A 21,241-nucleotide genomic window follows, 5' to 3' on the forward strand; every position below is an offset into this window, starting at 1 on the left:
TTGTAAATAATTTTTATATAACAAAAATATTCTTTTTAAAAATAAGGGCTATTGAATAAAAGAAAGATTTAAAAAACAAGGAAATTCAAATGATGTAAAAGAAATAAAGTCAGAGAGAAATATCTTAGAATGGAATACAGGAAAAGAAAAAAATCACATCTTTAACAGGAATGTTCAAAGAAGAAAAACAAAACAATGGAGCAGATATAGTTTGTAGTAATATAATTCATTGTGTATATATACCTCATATGCAGATAATATAGAAAGCAATTTTTTCTCAAATGCATATGGGATATTTAGAAACAAATGGTCATATAGTAAGGTATAATGAAAATGTTATTTAGCACCATAGAGTAGAAATATTTCAAATAACACACTGATCAAAACACAATAGAAAAATATAAAAAACAATCAAAAGATCTTGCAGCTAGAAATTACATACCTCCTTTTAAACAACTCTTGAGTGTACAGGGAAGTACAAGACCAAAGTAAAAAATTTTGAAAAAATAATAACGAAAATACCACATATCAGAATTTGTGGAATACATTTAAAGCCATGATTACAGGAAAATTCATAATACTAAGACCATTAATCAGTAATTTTTTTTAATTGAAAATAAATTTTCAATTCAAAAAGCTAAAAAACCAAAATTAAATGAAAAAAGCAATATTAAGAAATCAGATATAAACAGAAATTAATGATAGATATAAAGTTTAATAAGTTTGCATATCAAATATTATCTACTTGAAAAAAGTTAAAAAGATAAACTAAGTTAATAGAGTCCAACATGCAAGAAAGCACAAATAAGCATTGAAAAAGAAGGAAAATATCAGACGAGTCTGATCATGTCAGTGACTAATGAAAATGTTACTATGATATATATTATTAAAAAATTTTAAATGCTTTCTCTTCAGTGACACCTTATTAAAATTGCTATTTATTTTCTGGATATGGTGTCTTACACCTAAGACACATATAATCAAATAGAAAATAAAAGTTGGTATTTAACTTGCTTTAATAATTAGTGTTAGGAATAATTAATACTGATGGTTAGTAATAACTACTATAAATAGAGTTTCTATATAGATTGTTTTACTTGTTCTTGCTTTATTTACTTTTATATGCCTTGGCGGGTATGGCTTTCAAAGTAAATTTGTATTCTGTTTGCTTTCATTTGTGATATATAGTTAAATGTAGTAAAAATTCAGAATAATTTAATATGCAGTAATTTTATTGCATCCAAATATATTCATTAAATATCAAATATAGTTCAACAAGATGTCACCTTTATAAAAGATTAACACATTACTCTAATTCAAATATTGATTGATATTTATTATTTACTGTTAAAGAATAGCAGATGGTTACTTATTTGGTTAGCTTAAGAATTTTGCAGTGGAGAACAGGTATAAAAAATGGACTGTGGGGGCTTCCCTTGTGGCGCAGTGGTTGGGAGTCCGCCTGCCGATGCAGGGGACACGGGTTCGTGCCCCGGTCCAGGATGATCCCACATGCCGCGGAGCGGCTGGGCCCGTGAGCCATGGCCGCTGAGCCTGCGCGTCCGGAGCCTGTGCTACGCAACGGGAGAGGCCACAACAGTGAGAGGCCCACGTACCACAAAAAAAAAAAACAAAAAACAAAAAAACAAAAATAGACTGTGGGAGTTTGGAGAAGTCCTGGACACTAATTCTAAAGTCAACCTGAATGCATTTATTCAGAGTTACTAAAAAAATTGAAATTATAAAATTACAGGAATAAGATATTTGGCTTTTCAAATTATTTTTTCTATTTTCTTTTTCTTTTTTTAAGAATGCAGAGAAATTGGTATAAGAAATGCAATGGCTTGAGAAAAATGTGATTTATGTGCCGGGCCACTGGTTGAAGGTCAAGGGTCGGTGAAGTGCTTCTGCCAGGTTTAACATGCGGCTTCCATATTGGCTCCAAGATGGCTGCTTCGGTTGTTACTATTTTTCAGGCAGCAGGAAGAGGCAGGTAGATATGGAAAGGCAGTTAGTTTCTTTTTAGGAAAGTTGATGCATTATTTCTACTTACATCTTGGAGCCTGGTGTTGTGGTCACACCTAGCTGAAAGGGTAGTTGTATTTGTAAAAGGAGTATGTGGAGAATTGATATTGGGATGTGTGCCAGATAGCTTTTTTCCACAGGATAAAATATCTATTTTCCTGTGATTAAAATATTTGATAATTGATTGCTTATTGTGAAATGAAAATAACCAGTACACCAATTCCAGACACAGTTTGCTCTTGCTTATGATTAGGGGAAATCAAGAGATTTTTAAAAATGTAATTATGATAATTGTTTATGTCAAAGCAATGATGGTTACTCTTCATCTTGACTTTAGTCAACTGATTTCACTGTAGAAAAATATTATTCAAAGTGTTATATTAGTTCATTATTATAAGACATATTCTGAATATGAGTAAAATGATCTTTTATTCTGTAACTGAGGTGACTGGCTTACTTTGCATTGAATAGAACTTAGTGTCATGGCTACACCTAGCTCCCAGGGAAGATAGTCAATGCTGGTTTCATTCTAAGCACTTTTGTGCCAAGCTGAGAACTGGGAATTCAGTGACTAAGAAGAAAATATCTAATAGATCAAGTAAATTTAAAAGAAGTACCATCTGATAACCTACGGTTAAATTAGGTTAAAAGTGTATCTGTGTAATCCCAGAACAAGGAATAAAATCTTATACCAAACTTGCTGTTTGATTCAAAATCAAGTGAAAGTGCTTATCTCTTTCAGCTCTAGAAGATTTAAAAATTGTATTCTACAGTCTACGATTGCAATAGAAGGTAGATCCAGTGTCAAATTAAGCTTGATTGGACATATAATCTTTGAAAACTCCTTCCACTTGTCTATATAACTTTATGATTTCTCTTTCAATCCTTTAAATGTAAAGGTTTAAGGGGCCAAAATTACTTTGCCTTGATCCTGCAAGTGACAACTTCTAGCAGATAGGGTATACCCATCAGTGTCACTGATGTCTTTTAAAAGAGTGAAAATGTTGATCCGTGTTCCTATAAATGTTCCTCTAGCCATCTGGCTTCATGTGAAGAAAATATATTTCCAACTGTATTTTATTTCCAATACAACAGCAGACCTCCAGGGCTCTGGGAGGTTTAGCTGATCAAAATAATTCTTTAAAGATGTTCCTGAAGAGTGACCATTTGGATCATCTGTCTTGATATCACCTGTTAACAATTTCTAATTTGATTCTTCACATTCTTTCACATTTTGCTATGTGAAAAATACACTTTCAAATAAATTTACAGTTTTTTGTCCATATTCTAAGTATAGAGATGCACCATAATTAAGCAGTTGGATTTACATCAGTTTAAAAATATAAGGCAACTTATAGTTCTTTCGCTATATACGTATCTTAGTGTTTTATCCATAACACATGGTAAGGACTTCACCACCATGAAAACATCTATGATATAGAAAATGGAAATGCAGGCAGTAAGAAATGTTCTAAACCTCTGCTATAAATTTGTATACCAGTGAGTAATAGTAATATTGTACAAAACAGACTTATGAATTCTGAAGTAATTTTTCAATTCTTAAGGAACACTTTTTCCATTACTGTAATTTTTATTTTGCTCTGTTGAATTTGAGAGCAGAATCACTTTTGCTACCTAGTAATTAACAGATAAAATCTGTTATAATATGTCATTATAGATCATTGCCAAATAAAAAGCAAGCACCAGATGGTGTGCTTTATGTTAAGCTACAGTGCACATGCATTAGGACTTATTTTTCTCTCCTAGGAAAATTGCAATTTATTTTAGAGAGGTCCTTTACGGTATAGAAGCTGTAGAGCAAGAAGCTGTTTTTACTAGAATGAAATCCGTACAAAGTGTGGTATCAACTCTGGCTTTAATTCTCTGTAAGGGGTTAACTTAAGAAACAAAATAATGTTTTATTTATTTTCCTTTCTCCTCTTCTTCCTCCTCCTTGTCCTCTTCCTCTTTTTATCATATGGACAATTGACATGGGAAAACAAACTATAATAATTCTGTCGTCTATCAATTGTTAATAAAAATATTAGAAGATCTAACAGTAACAGATATTCTTTATTACGCTTTTTATAAATTTTATTTATTTATTTATTTTTGGCTGCGTTGGGTCTCCGTTGCTGTGCGCGGGCTTTCTCTAGTTGCAGCGAGCGGGGGCTACTCTTCGTTGCAGTGCATGGGCTTCCCATTGTGGTGGCTTCTCTTGTGGAGCACGGCCTCTAGATGCACGGGCTTCAGCAGTGTGGCACATGGGCTCAGTAGTTGTGGCTTGCAAGCTCTAGAACGCAGGCTCAGTAGTTGTGGCTTGTGGGCTCTAGAGCGCAGGCTCCGTAGTTATGGCGCACGGGCTTAGTTGCTCTGTGGCATGTGGGATCTTCCCAGACCAGGGCTCGAACCCATGTCCCCTGCACTGGCAGGCAGATTCTTAACCACTGCGCCACCAGAGATGTCCCTATTACCCTTTCTTTTATTGACAATCTCACTATTACATTCTAAGAGAAAAAGATTCCTCATCCGCCACCCCTCAACAATGATGTGGCTCCTAAAATTTGCGTTGTTTGTCCTCTCATTAATATCCAGACTCTTTCTATGGTCTTTGAGCCACACGCTGAGACCTTTCTCATCACTCTTACTTTATCTTAAGCACTCTTCCCTTTGTCCACCGCTGCCCAGGTCTAAAGTCCTCCTTTCTATTCTTCACACAGGGCCAGCTGTCCCCGATATTAGGGTTTTCAAACATAAAACCTCAGCTTTCCCTCAGTTTTCACGTCTCCTCAGGTGTCTGGTTCCTTCTTTTTGATTTCTCTTTAAATATCAGGGAGGGCACACCCTTACCCCATCTGTGATCCTGACACTGAAGCTAACTCCTTTGATTTATGCTAGTCATCTGTTTATATTCTGTTAAATTATTGTTTATCTTTCTCACTATATTTAAAATCCAGAATGGCAGAGACTACTTTTTATTCACTATACATACCCATATCCTATGTGCATCTGAAATTCAATAAATATATGCTAATTTAAAATAACTAAAATTGAAAACATAAGAAAATAATAACTATTTGACATACTGTTAAGTAAACTTTATGTATAGTCAGTACTTAATTATAAATAGAAAGCTACTACATCTACTTTGGAAATAATTCAAATTGAATTGGAATCTCTTCCCCACCCTCCAAGGCCTTGGCCATTAACAAATGCAACAGAAGTGTATAGAAGGGGTTATAGTGCTTTGTGTTTGTAAAAATGTTTCATGTGGTGAGAGCTGATTAACTTAATGTAATTTAGTGAACCATTGTTCACTATCTTTACCAAGAACTGAATGAGGTAATTATGTAAAATTTATCAGAATGGATTTAGGTTAAAGATGTTACTGAAATGGAAAAGGTATTGAGTGAAGGATTTTTATTTCTTTTTAAGATGTTTTAAAAGCTCTAATAGCTATGTAAGTAACAACTATTTTATAAGTAGGAAAAAAGCAGTTTTACCACCTCTGAGATTTGGGGATGGGCATTACTAGCAAATTAAAGAAAATAGTGTACTAGGGTAAAATGTTTATCTCCCTTTCTCCCATTTGAAAGGTCATCTTAGTTTCTATATTATTTGGACACAACTGTCTAGCATTTAGTCTCATAGAATAAATGAAATTGAGCAATTATAGGAAAATGTTAAAAACAGCTTCAGAAAAACGAAAGTGTTTATATATACTTTACCTGCAATTTGGGAGTTGTATTACTCACTAGGGCTGCTGTAACAAAGTACCACAGACTTCTTGGCTTAAACAACTGAAATTTATTTTCTCACAGCCTGGATACTGGAGGTTCTAAGATCCAGGTGCTGACAGAGTTGGTTTCTCCTGAGACCTCTTTTCTTGGCTTTCAGACAGTCAGTCACCTCTTGCTTTGTCCTCACATGGCCTTTTCTCTGTGAGAGTGCACTTCTGGTATAACTTCCTCTTTGTACAAGGACCTGTTGGATTAGATCCCCCCTTTATGACCTCATTTAACCTTAATTACCTCCTTAATGGCCCTGTCTCCAAGTACGGATACACTGGGGGTAAAGGCTTCAACATATGGAATCTGGGGAAAACAATTCAGTCCATAACACTAGTGTTTACACACTATACTCTGTAATCATCCATTCAGATATATGAGGTTCTACTTAAAAGTCACAAAGTAAGAATATAAACATGGCATTTCAGAAACATTTTTACCCCATACGTCCCCATGATGCTAGTCAAGTAATTGAAACTTAAGAGAAGTAGCAGTAAAATCCAGAAGTGAGGCATGCAAAGAATATAACAACTAATGTGAAATCCATTTACACCATTTCTTAGTCCGCTGTTTCCCAAAGTATGTTCAGATGAATAATAGTCTCCACTAATTCTTCTTTAAAACGGTATTCCTTTTGCTCTAAAGCACAGTAAACAGATATGGATCTGTCACATTAAATGTTAATCTCCTGCTTGCTGACTTACCTGCACTTCAGGGAAGTATGCTTAAACTTCCTGGCTGTTTATTGTATTGTGACTATTTTAAAGCTATTGTCTGTGGGGAATTTTAAATGTGCAAACCTTTCTATAACTCTACTTTAAAAAGTAAAATGAAAAAGGAAAGTTTAATACCATAGAATGAATAGAAGTGTCAGAACGGAGATTCGCTATTTATTGTGAATTATCTTGCTTTTATTGGCTGCAGTCAAGCTTTTGAGGTTAAATAAAGTTTTCCGAGGTTGACTGAGAATGCTTCATTTGTACATAAACATGCTGAGGAACCATAACGATGTTAGAAGTTTGAGTGTTGTATACATTGAACAAATGCACACATTGTTTCTGTAGATATTATTTATTCAACATTTGTCATGCATTTCAGTGAGTAAAAATCACATGTGCATAGAAAGCACTTCCCTCAGAATCAACAGTCATGTCTTCTTCCGAGAAGAGACTTGGCAAGAGAAAAGAGTATCTGAAGCGTTCAATGCCATTCAAATTCAGATACTGAATAAACTTGCTGTCAGTCAAAAGTCAGATATATTAGGGGAGGAAAAGAAAAAACAGTTTGTGAGTAAACATCAATTCCGTTAGGTTGGAAAAAAATGAAAAACCAAAAGCACCATGGACTAACTCAGGGTAGCTGCAGAGTGCTTATGGACCTGCTCCCCCTCAGAGGTGGAGAACAGGTTTTTTTTTTTGTTTTGGAGAATAGTTTTGATAGGGAAGTGGAAGAGTAGTACCTTCTATTCTTTAAACCTGCTATCCCTAGATAGCTAAAATGCCTTTATGCTAACCTCAGGAAGAAGTCTTTAGATTTTTTTGTTTGATATTTTATAGATGACTTAAATCTCTATTTAAAAGAGTTTTCTATGATAGAAAGATCACACAGTCTTAATATCTAATAATCATTTTGTGTATTTGCTGTTCACCATTTGTATTTTCTCCATTTAAGAAGTTTTTTTTAAGATAGTGAATCCCACGTTAAATAATACATGAAGAAGAAAAAGAGAGAAAATATTTTCAACCCACATTTATACACTTTGAATAGCATAGCTGAGAGTTATTGAGTACTCTCTTATTTTGAAACAATTTTTGCATTTTACTATTTTAGCTTTGAAAAGGAAAAGATCCAAGGGATAAATATGAAAGAATTCTTGTTCATTTCATGACATTACATGAATATTCCTCCTGTGACTGACAAATTAATATCGGAAAACAGAGCATCCTGGTCCTAGTAGTTAATTTGTAAACATTATTAATTCTTTTTCAGAAATGATCACACTTTATTGGACTTTCCTTAGTGTAAGTTGCAATCAAAACATATTATTCCAATTCTTATATTTCTATTTGTCAAACTCATTCCGTGGAAATTTATCATCTATAATGACCAAGTATAATTTAAAATTATTTTGGTTCTTAGTATATTTAAGCTGAGATTTTCATAGCAAGTGTCAAAAAACAATTAGATATTTTTCCCTATAGCAATGTCTGGAAAAATATTCAAAAACAAATTGTTCTAAAAATATTCTTATATTTAAAATGGTTTAAATCTTTACTTCTAAAATACTTTGAAAGGAAGGAAAATAAAGATTAGTTAGCTTTTATCTTTCTGAAGATCCTAGTCAAATTTTGCTTTTTCATGATAAACATCATCTTAAATATTAATATTCTGGTAGATTAAGAATATTTTTGAAAACAATACATTTTCCCTAGAATGAGGTATCTTACTAAGTTCCCACAGATTATTTTCTTTATAACACATTAATGTATGTACATTGCATCTACGAAGCTACAAGTTTTTACCACCGTACTCATAGGCCTAGCTAGGGAATACATACAGAAACCATATTGAACACTCTGTGCATACATATATTCTAGGTGAATATTCAAAATGAATTTATAGGCTTTATATAAACAAATATAAAAATAACAAATATGTTTGTTTGAACTCCTAAGTTGGAGAAAATGAAAATACTTCTAATATTTGAACATTAAAAAAACCCTCTCAAATAAACATTAAAAAGAACACCTCGGGCGGAGGACCTTCAAGATGGCGGAGGAGTAAGACATGGAGATCACCTCCCTCTCTACAAATACATCAAAAATACATCTACATGTGGAACAACTCCTACAGAACACCTACTGAATGCTGGCAGAAGAACTCAGACTTCCCAAAAGGCAAGAAACTCCCCACATACCTGGGTAGGGCAAGAAAAAAAGAAAAAACAGAGACAAAAGAATACGGACGGGACCTGCACCAGTGGGAGGGAGCTGTGAAGGAGGAAATGTTTCCACACACTAGGGAGCCACTTCGTTGGTGGGGACGGGGAGGTGGGGGTGGGTGGGGAAGCTTCAGAGCCATGGAGGAGAGCACTGCAACAGGGGTGCAGAGGGCAAAGTGGAGAGATTCCTGCACAGAGGATCAGTGCCGACCAGCACTCACTAGCCTGAGAGGCTTGTCTGCTCATTGCTGGGACAGGTGGGGACTGGGAGGTGAGGCTTGGGCTTAGGAGGTCGGATCCCAGGGAGAGGACTGGGGTTGGCGGCGTGAACACAGCCTGAAGGGGACTAGTGCACCACAGCTAGCCAGGAGGGAATCCAGGAAAACTTCTGGAACTACCTAAGAGGCAAGAGACCATTGTTTCTGGGTGTGCAAGGAGAGGGGATACAGAGCACTGCCTAAACGAGCTCCAGAGACAGGTGTGAGCCACAGCTATCAGCTTGGACCCCAGAGACGGGCATGAAATGCTAACGCTGCTGCTGCAGCCACCAAGAATCCTGTGTGCAAGTACAGATCACTATCCACACCCCCCGGGAGCCTGTGCAGCCCACCACTTCCAGGATCCCATGATCCCGGGACAAGTTCTCTGAGAGAACACACGGTGCACCTCAGGCTGTCGCAACATCATGCCAGCCTCTGCTGCTGCAGGCTTGCCCCGCATTCCAATTATAACTATGGTACCCTTCCTTCCCCCTGGCATGAGTCAGCCAGAGCCCCGTAACCCCATCCTGTCTGGGTGGAAACAGGTGCCTGAGGGCGACCTACATGCAGAGATGGGGCCAGAACCAAATCTGAACCCCAGGAGATGTGCGAACAAAGAAGAGAAAGGGAAATCTCTCCCATCAGCCTCAGGAGCAGCGGATTAAATCTCCACAATCAACTTGATGTACCCTGTATCTGTGGAATACATGAATAGAAAACAAATCACCCAAAATTGAGGTGGATGACTTTGCGAGCAACTGTAGACTTGGGGTTTGCTGTGTGTGACTGATTTGTTTCTGATTTTTATGTTTCTCTTAGTATAGTTTTTAGCGCTGGTTATCAATGGTGGATTTGTTTATTGGTTTGGTTGCTCTCTTTTTTTTAATAATTATTTTTTTTAATAATTTTTTTGTTATTTTTTTATTATTTTTTCTTTCTTTTTTTCTCCCTTTTCTTCTGAGCCATGTGGATGACAGGGTCTTGGTGCTCTGACCTGGTGTCAGGCCTCAGCCTCTGAGGTGGGAGAGCTGAGTTCAGGACATTGGACCACCAGAGACCTCCCGGCCCCATGAAATATCAATTGGCAAGAGCTCTCCCTGAAATCTCCATCTCAAAGCTAAGACCCAGCTTGACCCAACAGCCAGCAAGCTCCAGTGCTGGATGCCCCATGCCAATCAACTATTAAGACAGGAACACATCCCCACCCATTAGCAGAGAGGCTGCCTAAAATCATACTAAGTTCACAGACACTCCAAAACACATCACCAGACACAGCCCTGCCCACCAGAAACAAAAGATCCAGCCCCATCCACCAGAACACAGGCACCAGTCCTCTCCAGCAGGAAACCTACAGAAGCCACTGAACCAAGCTCACCCACTGGGGACAGACACCAAAAACAACAGGAACTACAAACCTGCAGCCTGTGAATAGGAGATCCCAGTCGCAGTAAGTTAAGGAAAATGAGAAAAAAGATAAATACACAGCACATGAAGGAGTAAAGTAAAAACCCACCAGACCAAACAAATGAAGAGGAAATAGGCAGTCTACCTGAAAAAGAATTCAGAGTAATGATAGTAAAGTTGGTCCAAAATCTTGGAAATAGAATGGAGAAAATAGAAGAAACGTTTAACAAGGACCTAGAAGAACTAAAGAGCAAACAATGATGAACAGCACAATAAATGAAATTAAAAATTCTCTAGAAGGAATCAATAGCAGAATAACAGACAGAACAGATAAGTGATCTGGAAGATAAAGTAGTGGAAGTAACTACTGCAGAGCAGAATAAAGAATGAAGAGAATTGAGGACAGTCTCAGAGACCTCTGGGACATTATACACACCAACATTTGAATTATAGGGGTCCCAGAAGAAGAAAAGAAAAAGAAAGGGTGTGAGAAAATATTTGAAGAGATTATAATTGAAAACTTTGCTAACATGGGAAAGGAAATAGTCAAGTCCAGGAAGTGCAGAGTCCCATACAGGATATATCCAAGAAGAAACATGCCAAGACACATATTAATCCAACTATCAAAAATTAAATACAAAGAAAAAAATTATAAAATCAGCAAGGGAAAAGCAACAAATAATATACAAGGGAATCCCCATAAGGTTAACAGCTGATCCTGATCTTTCAGCGGAAACTCTGCAAGCCAGAAGGGAGTGACAGGACATATTTAAAGTGATAAAGGAGAAAAACCTACAACCAAGGTAACTATACCCAGCAAGGATCTCATTCAGATTAGACAGAAAAATTAAAAACTTTACAGACAAGCAAAAGTTAAGAGAATTCAGCACCACCAAACCAGCTTTCCAACAAATGCTAAAGGAACTTCTCTAGGCAGGAAACAGAAGAGAAGGAAAGGACCTACAATAACAAACCCAAAACAATTAAGAAAATGGTAATAGGAACATACATATCGATAATTACCTTAAATGTAAATGGATTAAATGCTCCAATCAAAAGACATAGACTGGCTGAATGGCCAATACCATGCTGTCTTGATTACTGTAGCTTTGTAGTGTAGTCTGAAGTCAGGGCGCCCGATTCTTCCAGCTCCGTTTCTTTTTTTTTTTTTCTCAGAATTGCTTTGGCTATTTGGGCTCTTTTGTGTTTCCATACAAATTTTAATATTTTTTGTTCTAGTTCTGTGAAAACTGCAATTGATAATTTGATATGGATTGCATTGAATTTGTAGATTGCCTTAGTTAGTATAGTCATTTTGACAATATTGATTCTTCCAATTCAGGAACATGGTATATCATTCTCTCTGTTTGTCTCATCTTTGATTTCTTTCATCAGTGTCTTACCATTTTTGGAGTACAGGTCTTTTACCTCTTTAGGTAGGTTTATTTCTAGGCATTTTATGCTTCTGGATGAGATGGCAAATGTGATTGTTTCCTTAATTTCTGTTTCTGATCTTTCATTATTAGTTTATAGGGATGCCAGAGAGTTCTGTGTATCCATTTTATATCCTGCAACTTTACCAAATTCATTGATGATTTTTAGTAGTTTTCTGGTAGCATCTTTAGGATTTTCTATGTGTAGTATCGTGTCATCTGTGAACAGTAGCAGTTTAACAACTTTATTTCCAATTTGGATTCCTTTTATTTCTTTTTCTTCTCTGATTGCCATGGCTAGGACTTCCAAAACTATGTTGAAAAAAATTGATGAGGGTGGACATCCTTGTCTTGGTCCTCATCTTAGATGAAATGCTTTCAGCTTTTCACCACTGAGTATGATGTTAGCTGTAGGTTTGTCCTATATGGCCTTTATTATGTTGGGGTAGGTTCCCTCTATGCCCACTTTCTTGAGAGTTTTTATCATAAGTAGGTGTTGAATTTTGTCAAAAGCTTTTCATGCATCTATTGAGGTGATCATATGGTTTTATTCTTCAGTTTGTTAATGTGGTGTATCACACTGATTGATTTGTAGATATTGTAGAATCCTTGCATCCCTGGGATAAATTCCACTTGATCATGGTGTATGATCCTTTTAATGTGCTGTTGTATTTGTTTTGCTAGTATTTTGTTGAGGATTTTTGCATCTATGTTCATCATGATGCAAAAATGTATGTGATACTGGCCTGTAATATTCTTTTTTTTTTTTTTTAATCTTTTTCTGGTTTTGCTATCAGGGTGATGGTGGCCTCATAAAATGTGTTTGGGAGCATTCCTTCCTCTGCAGTTGTTTGGACGAATTTTAAAAGGATAGGTATTAACTCTTCTCTAAATGTTTGATAGAATTCACCTGGACTTTGGTTTGTTTTAAGTTTTTTTTTTTTTTTTTTTTTTTTTTTTGGCAGTATGCGGGCCTCTCACTGTTGTGGCCTCTCCCATTGCGGAGCACAGGCTCCGAATGCGCAGGCTCAGCGGCCATGGCTCACAGGCCTAGCTGCTCCACAGCATGTGGGATCTGTGGGACACGAACCCATGTCCCCTGCATCGGCAGGCGGCCTCTCAACCACTGCGCCACCAGGGAAGCCCTGTTGTAAGTTTTTTAATCACAGTTTCAATTTCATTACTTGTGATTGGACTGTTCATGTTTTCTATTTCTTCCAGGTTCAGTCTTGGATGGTTGTACCTAAGAATTTGTCCATTTCTTCTAGATTGTCCATTTTGTTGGCATATAGCTGCTTGTAATAATCGCTTATGATCCTTTATATTTCTGTGGTGTCTGTTGTAACTTCTCTGTTTTCATTTCTAATTTTATACATTCCAACCCTCTCCCTTTTTTTCTTGATGCATCTGGCTTGACGTTTTGTTTATCTTTTCAAAGAACCAGCTTTGAGTTTCATTGATTTTTTTTTGTATCATTTTCTTTGTGTCTGTTTAATTTTTTTTCTGCTCTGAGCTTTATGATTTCTTTCCTTCTAGTAACTTTGGGTTTTGTTTGTTCTTCATTCTCTAGTTGCTTTAGATGTAAGTTTAGGTTATTTATTGGGATTTTTCTTGTTTCCTGAGGTAAGATTGTATTGCTATAAACTTCCTCTTAAAACTGCTTTTGCTGTGTCCCATATGTTTTGGATTGTCATGTTTTCATTGTCATTTTTCTCTAGGTATTTTTTTGTTTCCTCTTTGATTTCTTCAGTGATCTATTGGTTGTTTAGTAACATATTATTTAGCCTCCACATGTTTGTGTTTCTTTACAGTTTTTTTTTCTTGTATTTGATTTCTAATCTCATATCGTTGTGTTTGGAAGAGATGCTTGATATGATTTCAATTTTCTCAAATTTATCTAGGCATGTGATCTATCCTGGAGAATGTTCATGTGCACCTGGGAAGAATGTGTACTCATGCTATTGGATGGAATGTTCTATAAATATCAGTTTAGTTCATGTGTTCTAATGCGTCATTTAAGGCCTGTGTTTCCTCGATGATTTTCTGTCCTGATGATCTAAACTCCTTTTTTCCATTTACTGAAGACTATCAGACTCTACAGGAATTCCTTGCTCTAGAGAAATTTGTATTAGCAAACTAAGTTATATATTTTAAGCTTGTAGTAAGGGGAGGGATAATGAAGGCAGATGAAAGCAGTATTCAGCCTGACTAAGGCCAGTGAATATCTCCATAGAATAGTCCTTTCCCAAAGGACACATCAGAATATTGCTTGATGAGCAACAGAATTAGAACAAAGTTGTTGAAGTTTATTTTGGAAAGAAATGATCAAGTTTTGGTAGATGAATCTCTTTGCTTTACTGTATGAAAGTCTGCAAAGTAGAATGGCAATTTGCAGCTTACTGTCTAGGGCAGCCAGAATTTTCACTGGTTCTGTGGATTTATCCTCAATATCTTTATTTTTATGATAATAGTAATAGTAGTAGTAATAACAGTGATAATTCCTACCTTAAAGCATTCTCTGAGGAAGGTATGAGTTAAATTCTTCCTATAAATTGTTATGCTTATAAATTTTGTTATTTTAAATGAGAAAAATAGACTGCTTGTCTAGAATGATCATAATAAGTATAGGAAAAATATTTAAAACTTCATTTTTCTAATTCAACCTTATCCAGTAGAACTTTTTGTGATGATGGAAATTTCTATATTCTTTATGTCCAGTATGGTACCTGATAGCTCCATATGGCTATTGAGCATTTGAAACATGGCTAGTGTGACTGAAAAATTGTTGTTTTAATTTCATTTAAATTTAAACTTGTAGCTACACACTACTTTATTGGACAGTGTAGATCTATTTATATATATTCATTTCTCATTGGGGGAGATTCTGTTCGACCATCAAAGGTGTATCTCCATTTATTCCTTTCTCTGGAAGAGTTTGTGTCAGAGCTGTCTTATCTTTCCCTTTAACATCTGGTGGAGTCTACTACCGGACCTATCTGGACTAGATGTTTCTTTGTAGGAAAGATTTTAATTACAAATCATAGTTCTTTAAAACATTATTTATATTTTCTATTCGTTCCTGTACAATTTGGAAATTGAACTTTTTCTGCTGTTTTAAAAATTTCATCTAATAGTTTTAAATGGATTGGTTTAAAATATTTAATAATATCATCTTAGATTCTTTTTAGTAGCCATACATTTTGTAATGATGTTCCCTTCTACTTTTTCCTTTTGAAATTGGTATTGCAAATTCTTTTCTTAATAAATTAGCCACATCAAAATTTTAGCAATTTGATCTTTACAAAGACACAAAAAGAAAAAAAAATTTTTTTGACCCTCTCTTTTAAAAGTTTTTAAAAATATGTTTTGTTAATTTTTGCTTCTATGTATGTATTAGGTCTTCCTTCTAATTTCTGTGAGTTATATTTCCTCCCATTTTTCTGTCTCATAGAGGTAGATGATTATATAATTTAATGGAAACTTTTTGTCTAATTAAAGACATTTAGGATCAATTTCTGTCTTAATACATTAGTTTCTGCATCTTATAAATTTTGATACATCATATTACAATTAGTATTTGGTTAATTATTTTCTATTTTCATTTGATTTATACTTTGAGCCATGAATAATTAAGCAGTGGTTTCCTGATTTCCAAGCATGAAATGGTTTACTAGTAATGTTTTTTCTACTGATTTATAGCTTAACTATTCTGTGCTATTTTATGATTCAAGCCTTTGGAATTTGGAGAGATATCTTTTTTGTCTCACAATGTGGGTAATTGTGGTAATTTTGTGCATACTTGAATATGCATCTTTTTGGTCTGGTTGTCTTATTACTAAAAAAAACGTGCTAACATCTCCCATATTGTTATGTATTTGTCTCTTCTCCTTTGAATTATGCTTCTTTTAATTTAGTATTTCTCAATAACTTGTCCTCTTTTTCTCTAATAATGCATTTGGCTATAATGTTTACTTTTCCTAATATTTATGTAGTGGCACCAAATTTTCTTTCATTAATATGTTCACAGTATATAATTTTTCATTTGTTGTTTTTTATTTTTATAGTACTCTGATGAAATTCTTAATGTAATGCTTTAATTTCTTAAATATATGTAGTGCAGTTATATTATTTATTTATTTATTTTTAAGTTCTCTGGCCACGCCTCACAGCATTTGGGATCTTAGTTCCCCGACCAGGGATTGAACCCATGCTCCCTACAATGGAAGTGCAGAGTTTTAACCACTAGACCACCAGGGAAGTCCCTGTAGTATAGTTATTTTAAAGTCTAAGGCTGAATTCTCCATTATCTATACCCATGTAGTTTCTTTATATGTTCTGATTTGTTTTATGATTTACAGTCACAGTTTAGTTTCCTTGTGTGTTGGAATTTTAAGTTGAAATTTTAAAGGTTATTTGAGATTCTCAATTATCCTCCTCTGAACATGGCTGAGATTGGCCACCTGAAATCTCAGATCACGCTAATCCAATAAAAAACTGAGTCAAATTGAAGCTGGAGTTTTATTTTCAGGAAGAATGGTTTATTTCTTGTTTAACTTTACTCCTAGGATTTAGCACTTCAGCTTCCCAGCCAAAGCCTATGGAATGAATAAGGCTTTGTTCAGTTCTCCCCTCTACTTAATGTCGTGTGTTCTGTTCACAGTTTTTTTTCAGCTTATTAACCTGCCAACTACCTGCTATAAGTAGCCAAATATCTGTTGGGGAAAAGGGGTACCAAACCCTGGGTACACATACATGCATCCTTACTCTCATAGATCTTTGCCTCACAAATTCTTACTTCCTTGAAGATGTCTATTGCCTTCATATATATATATATATATATATATATATATATATACACACACACACACATATGTGTGTGTACACATATATACAATACATATGTATGTGTATACACACACACTTAGATATATATATGATATAAAGTTATTCTATTTGTGTTTAAGGAATGGTTATTCTAAACTACTAACTCACTGCTCCAACTTTGCAGGAAGTTGAATCTCATCATTATATTTTAACGCATATTCAATATTTTATTTTTCAATATTTACTTTTTCAGTCAATGACTAGTGTCAATTAAGGTATTGAGCCTCCCTAATAAAGCATAATTTCACTTCCATTTCCTCGTTCCTTTTCTCTTGCTACTATCTGTCAAGGATGTTTGATCAAGATTTTTTTTAGTGATACATATTAAAATACTTTTGTAGATTGATCTAAACATGGTGGGTTTTGGCTCCTTGGATCAACATAAAAGAGAGCCCCTTTGCATTCCCTGCCATATTTCAGAAATGTTCCCTTGCTTATGTTTGAACTGAGACTTCCTTCTATAATCCACTTCTGTCTACTCTTGATCTTTCAGGGGTTCTTCGTGGTTTCTGGTTTACTGAGGATGCCATGAAATTACATACAATCCATGGAATTGTTATAAATATTGTTTTGTTTTATTTTCTGAATGTGAGGGGTGGTATTATCATAAGATCATCATGAATCAGAGCCAGTGTTTAAGTTAAGGCAGGTTTTGTTTTGTTTTGTTTTAGTCATCATTTCTTCAAAGCCTAGGAAACCTGGAACTTTCAAACAATTTTAATCACTACTTTGCATGTAAAATGTAATTTTGACCAAAGAGAGGGCTCCTTTTAAAAATAGAATTATTTTCATGCATTGAGTAAAAGAATTGCTTAGTCTGTACTTGTGAAATACAAAGTGAATTTGTTTATGTTGTGTACATATGTCCATCTGGAATATTTAGTTTCCCATTTATCATAGTAACATACCTCGATTTTCCTATTCATTCAAGCTATGCAGACAGTATTGCTCTTTCCACATAAATATTATTTAGATGTAAGGTTTGATAAATACTTTAGGGATAAGTGATAACAATCTGTTTAAATAACAATGGTACAATCCTTGGATTTATAAATGCTTACTATCAAAGAACATAGAATTATTGATATTACAATGTACCACTTTCACTTTTTGCACATTTAGGACAAGAATAAAACCTTCCAAGTTTTGTATAAAATTTTGATCATTTTATTTTACTGTTGTGGCCTCTCCCATTGCAGAGCACAGGCTCCGGACGCGCAGGCTCAGCAGCCATGGCCCACAGGCCCAGCTGCTCCGCGGCATGTGGGATCCTCCCGGACTGGGGCACGAACCCGTGTCCCCAACATCGGCAGGTGGACTCCCAACCACTGTGCCACCAGGGAAGCCCCTGATCATTTTATTTTTAACATTATCTACTAAATACAGCATTAGCTGAGATTTTAAAAACAACGCTATGAGAAACCCCCATCCCCGCAAAAATAGTAAGACTTCCACAAGGAGTATCCCAACTTTTGCTGGAAACATGCAGTGTATACATGATGAGCACACATGTATAAAACCAATTTTGTTAATCAATTTGAATGTTGCTACAGGAAAAATAGATAAATATACATAAGGTAATGCCTTGGCTGTGGCTTATTATCACAGACATGTTTTCATTTAGCACAAAACTTTTTTTTTTTTTTTTTTGGTGGTACACGGGCCTCTCACTGTTGTGGCCTCTGCCACTGCAGAGCACAGGCTTCGGACGTGCAGGCTCAGCGGCCATGGCTCACGGGCCTAGCCGCTCTGCGGCATGTGGGATCTTCTCGGACCGGGGCACGAACCCGTGTCCCCTGCGTCGGCAGGCGTACTCTCAACCACTGCACCACCAGGGAAGCCCAAGACATGTTTTAATGAGAAGATTTTAGTTATTTTGCAGGTAAATAACTGCTCATCATAAAATCATCAGCTGTATTTCAGAATCTCATTACACATTTTGGCTTTTGATACTACTTTTTGTATAGGTGATCACAACCGCAAACTTTATGAAAACATTTTATTGTGTAAATACTGTTCATTGTTTTATATTTTTGTGTCATGCATTCATTGTGATTGATTGCTAAATATACTTTTGTAATTATTTTTCAAGAAAGTAGAACTATTTTGACACTGTATTTGCAAAGATTGGCAGTTAAAAAAGTTGTCTTTTAAGTTACTCAACTTGAATAGTCAAACATGTACATGTGAGATATCAGCATCATTATTTTGCCTCTTATAATTACATACTTTTATAGAAAGGTGCATCAATAAACCTTATTAACTAAAATACACCAAACATTCTATTAAGAAAGTTGTCTAATACAGTAGTAATTTTTTCTCTTTTTTCTAAAAATTAAAGAAATAATTTACTGTACAAAATCAATATTACTGAGTTGCTATTAAATCTTTAAAACTATAAAAATGGAGGCACTGCATAGAAAGATACATTATTTTGATACATATTTATAGTAGTGCTGTATATGATATATTATTATTGTAAAGTACATTACAAGGGAATACAAGTTGAAAAACAAGGGAAAGTATAGTCACAGCCTCTATAGCCCACTCCCAAACTTGAGAACACAGGTATTCTGGACATATACTCACAAGCTGATGCACAGTAACCCTGCTGCCTACAATGGGAAAAGGCTGACTTTAAAAAATTAATTGAAAGTTACACCACATTAAAGATGTGTTGACTGCTCTAATAGGTCTTGTGAAACAGAGAAGCATCTATTAACTCTCCAGTCCTAGTGATTCTGTGTGGATAGGTTAATGAGATGAAAACCCAGCAGCCAATTCAGAGAAGCAAAAATGATAGGGCTGATGACAAGAGGAAACATTATTTTTCCTTATCTTATTCAATTTTCCAACTAAGTAGTTGGAAATATAGAATACTTCTCCAAGTTTATTTTACAGTTGTGCTAAAAATGAGTTTTCTAGTTTCCAGTAAATAGTTATTAATTTTGTTCATGGTGTCTGTTTTCCCCATTATTTTCCTGCTTTATAATTTAATGCTTAAAGGCATTTTTTAAATAAATGATTATTTCAGTGACTATTCTATTTAAATGTAAGCTACCAGAAGCTAAGAAATGTCAGATTGCTTTGTCTACCGTGTGTGTGTGTGTGTGTGTGTGTGTGTGTGTGTGTGTGTGTGTGTAATAGAGCTTCTGAACTGGAGAATTTAGGGGAAATATATTTTTTCAGAAAATGAAAGCATGAATATTATCTGGACTCTAAATTGGGGACAATATTCACTTCACACCTCTAATATCTCCTAGAATTATCCTTTAAAGTAGATGTTACTAGCTTGCTGGCTTTTTTACATAATATTCAGAACAACCCTTGAATTATCATCATAACTGCCAGTGCCAGATGTTCTATGTGCATTTTTGGGCAAGTAAGAATCTCACTGAGCTCATTAAACTCCTGACCAAAATGTTCGTTTTTTACCATGAATCTTGCCAGTCCATTAAACCCTAACAATAATTTTGACAGGTACAGCGCTCCAGCTTTTGGCCACTTTATTCAGTTATAATTGTTCCTCTGTGATTTGAACTTTTTCATAAAATTTCTAAATCAATATTTGAATAGATGTGGAGAGCTAAATGTAGGGTATTTGTGTTTGCTTCATTAAAACCAAAGTATTCAATAAAATGCCACTGTACCTTCTTTGTTTTCTTCTTCATACATGTTCTCTACCATGAGAATTTAGACGCTAACTTTTGCTAGCCAGTACACTGTGAGATTAAAAAAAACCCATAGAATTACAAAAAATTTTTTTCCTAGTATAGCAGGTTTTCAAATTTAAAGTATGTGATTTGTTTTTAATTCAGAGTAGTACACATGTGCACAAGATGGAATTGTGCTCAAACACACTGGCTTTACCCGTACATTTTAGGTACTTGTAAGAAATGTGTAAGTTTCCATATGATACAGTGGTTGAAGGGAAGAGGCACACTCAAAAAGCTTTTCTGTTTCAAATCACAGAGCTTCTCTCTATCTTTGTGACATTTTGGGACTAGTGGAAAGAAACACATTTTGAATCTGGTGGTGTGTAAGTATATATATATGAGTATGTAACACAGGGAATTCTGGTTGATTAGCAGAGCATGCCAGTTTCAAACAGTAAACGCATGAGTGCACCTGTTATTTTGCACAGCAGATTCATGTGTATTTATTTGGAATTTTTTCCAACTTTCTGACATTTGAAATCAAGTAAAAACATGATCAGAAATGATATTTTCATGAGTTGATTGGTTGGATTTTAGGCAGCAAACAGGCTCAATTCTTTTGATTATGTAGGATCTCAAAACGTTAAAAGATGCAATCAATAGGCAAAAAAGATGTTAATCTAGAATGGATAGAGATTTTTAAATAACATTTTTCTGTGAACTAGAAGTGAATCGGTATGTGGAATCTGAATCTGTAATACAGTGGTGCATTTACAGTTGCTGAAGATGTCATACTGGTGATTCCACAGCCTTAATTGGTTTTGATTGGAGAGGAGAGAAGAGAGATAAT

At 35.2% G+C, this 21,241-nt stretch overlaps 1 long non-coding RNA gene across 2 annotated transcripts in view; it reads left to right on the plus strand.

The window, feature by feature from the left end:
- The window catches only part of LOC307184398, a 266,257-nt gene that overhangs the window by 147,015 nt on the left and 98,001 nt on the right, over positions 1–21,241 (plus strand). The gene's annotated exons all lie outside the window — the stretch shown is intronic.

This window comes from Stenella coeruleoalba (genome assembly GCF_951394435.1).
Source record: "Stenella coeruleoalba genome assembly, chromosome: 3".
NCBI classification, from domain to species: Eukaryota; Metazoa; Chordata; class Mammalia; order Artiodactyla; family Delphinidae; genus Stenella; species Stenella coeruleoalba.